Source organism: Chiloscyllium plagiosum, unplaced genomic scaffold, assembly GCF_037043375.1.
Source record: "Chiloscyllium plagiosum isolate Xiang-an unplaced genomic scaffold, Cpla_swu_hap1 HiC_scaffold_27, whole genome shotgun sequence".
Classification (NCBI taxonomy): domain Eukaryota; kingdom Metazoa; phylum Chordata; class Chondrichthyes; order Orectolobiformes; family Hemiscylliidae; genus Chiloscyllium; species Chiloscyllium plagiosum.
Genome location: NW_028270165.1, coordinates 16,108,817 through 16,111,914, shown reverse-complemented (window position 1 = coordinate 16,111,914; position 3,098 = coordinate 16,108,817). Strand labels below are relative to the sequence as shown.

Sequence of the window (3,098 nt, the reverse complement as noted above, 5' to 3'; positions counted from 1 at the left end):
TTTCAAGTCCATCGCATTAACCACTCGGCCCACGAATACAGAACCACACTGACAACTTCACTTCCCATGTCTGTCTGCCTGTGGAGCTGAGAAAGAGTGAATCATCGCAGAGTTTGTTTGAATCCAATCACTTCACAGTGTTTCGAAAGGGTTAAATATCTGCACATGGCGAGTCGAGGTGTTTCATCCCAAAAAGGTGAAATGACATTTCCGTTCAAAACAAAACGAGAAATTGCAGGAGGAACTCAGCAGGTTAGGCAACATCTGTGGAAAGAGAATCAGAGACAACATTTCGAAATTCTGTTTTCTCCGACAGGTACTGTCAAACCTGCTGAATTTGTCTTTTTGTCTCGGCTTCTCAGAATCCGCAGTCCCTGACGTCAGACACGACTTCAATTCAGAAACCCCTTTGTGGAGAGGATTTCCGTTTGGGGAACATTTTCCTGACCCCATTAAAAGCGTTCAGCTTCGAAGCCAAGGAAGAAAAGCGAACACAGCGCCCCTGGGTGGGCTCGAACCACCAACCTTTCGGTTAACAGCCGAACGCGCTGACCAATTGCGCCACAGAGACAGGCGTTGGCCTGGTTTGCACCATTGCTTAGGTGAGGCTATTAGTGAATTCATAATTCAGCCTCCCCGCCGAGAATTACAATTGTTGTCTTCCGCGCTGTCTTGCGAGGGATCACGGCTTTCTTAACTTGACTTGTGCAAAAATGCCCGATTAAACTTCTCAAAAAGAACCTTCGTTAAAAGAGGCTGGGCTCCCTGGATTACGAATGGGACAGGAAGTGAAATGATTGGAGATAGCATTGAACAGGTTGACGTGTTTACTTCCCTAATTTTCTTATCCCTATGCCAATTGGCACGTGGCTTGGGCAGTAATGTTATTACACACACTGAAGCAGTGGGATTTGAACCTGAGCCTCAGGGCTCTATGGGAGACTACAGCTGCACCACAAAAAAGAACTCTAGTAAATAGGTCCTCTTCTGTTGAATGAGAGGAAACAGCTTCCTCCTCAACATGAGACACGACCACTGTACCCTCCGTGCCCATTACAATAAATTGAGCCTTCTCCTGTTGAATGAATGAGTGGGAACCCCTCTCGGAGCTCCAAGAAGCGAGGGGCCCGGCTGGAGGCTGGATTTGCTCAAGGCTTGTATCTATTAACTTATTTATATGGTTTCTACTGTATGGGAGTATGGTTTACATTAAAGCCGGAGGATCATGTCAGAGTGTTTGTTTTTATTTAGCAGTTGTTGTTGGTAAAATACACTCCCTGGAGGAGCACTTTCTATGCTGCTGCATTTCTTGCCTTCTGCCCTTCCCCGATTTGTTATCTCTCATCTCGATTTTACATTTTCAGTCAAATTTAATTTCACATTAATCAGCCTTGTATTCACTGTGTATTATTAATTAATCTGTTGGATTGTTGTAATGGTGTAATTTCATTTATGTTGTCTGAGTTTGACATTGAATATGAAGTGTGAATGCTAGTAAGTTGTAAAAATAAATCAAGAACTTGTGCTTTTTAAACAAAAAGAGTTCAATGGTATTACTGGCATTGTCTCCTTGGATGATGATGATTATAGTCTGACCAACAAACCATTTCATGCAGTCACCCAGTTTAATTAAAGTATTTTGGAAAATAATTCTGGCAGGCAAAGATTTATACAACCCAAAATACGGTTGGTAATCATGTGTATTCTTATCTTTTAAGCCATAACAGATGGCATTGCGTGGCGGTTTGAGACTGAAACTTCGCTGGAAAGAATGTAGATCGATGAGGGAATTCAAAATGGCAGAGTCTCGGGCCACAATCTATCAGTCCGGTTTGATTGCATGAGTGGTGGTTCTTCAAAAGCACCTTCCAAGTCATGACCTCAACCACCAAGAACAAACAAGTGTGAACACAGGATTCCGACTGCAAGATATATCGCATTGTTTCTTTGTTATTGACCAAAATGCTGGAACTCACTCCTGAACATTGTTGCAGTCCACATCAAAGTTGTGAAGCAATTTAAGAAGCAGATCAGCACCACATATTCAAGGTCAGTTTGGGAAGAGTTGTTGGCACAGCCAATGATATTCACATCTTATCAAATAGTAAGCAAAGAGCCCACGGTGTTGGGAGGCTGTATGTTAGCATGGATAGATGATTGGCTAAATACCACAGTTGTGGTAAGTGGCACGTTCAGGATGACAACTTGTAACTAGTGGTGTACCACAGGGATCAGCGCTGGGGGCAACATTATTTACAATATATACACGAATTACTTGGATAGGTAAAGTGAAGGTACTATTGCTAAATTTGCAGAAGAGACAGTTGATGTGAAAGCAGGTGATGAGGATAACATTAGATATCTGGAGAGGGATATAGACAGGTTAAGCAAATGAGCGAAAGCTTGACAGATGGGAAAATGAGGTAATACAGTTTTTTAGGAGGTGAAGAACTGAATATTAAATGGAGAAAGCTTTAGAATAGAGGGATTTGGAATCAAGTCCACGAATCTCTTCATCCAATTTCAGTGAGTAATAGGGAGACAAATGGGAGGTTGGCCTTTTCAATAGAGTAGAAATGTAGGGAGGTTATAGTGAACCTATGTAAGGCATTAGTCAGGCCACAACTGAATACTGTGAACAGTTTAGGGACCTTTACCTGAGGAAAGATATATTGGCATTGGAGGCAGGCCAGAGAAGGTTGACCATGATGATACCAGGGATGGAAAGAATGTCTTATCAGGAGAACTGAATAGGTTGGACCTGTGCTTATTAGAAGTTAGAAGAATTAGAGGTAACGTTATTGTCACGTACAAGATTCTGAGGAGACTTGACAGGCAAGACGTGGAAAAGTGGGTGAGTCTGGGACCAGAGGAAGTAACCTCCAAATAGGAGATTGCATGTTTAGGACAGATAGGAATTTCTCCTGAGGGCAGTAAATCTGTGGAACTTGATACTACAGAGGGCTGTTGAGCCTGGGTTGTTACGTGCATTCAAGGTTGAGATAGATTTTTTTAAATCATTAAGCAAATTGAGGATTATAGGGAAATGGCAGCAAAATGGAGTAAACGTTTCCCAGAATAATCGTTATCTGAATAAA

General features: G+C 42.2%; 1 non-coding gene across 1 annotated transcript; it reads right to left on the bottom strand.

Moving 5' to 3' along the window:
• Positions 1-497: 497 nt before the first annotated feature.
• trnan-guu (transfer RNA asparagine (anticodon GUU)) lies at positions 498-571 on the bottom strand. Its single transcript has one exon. It is a non-coding gene; the product is annotated as a tRNA-Asn (tRNA).
• Positions 572-3,098: the final 2,527 nt, after the last annotated feature.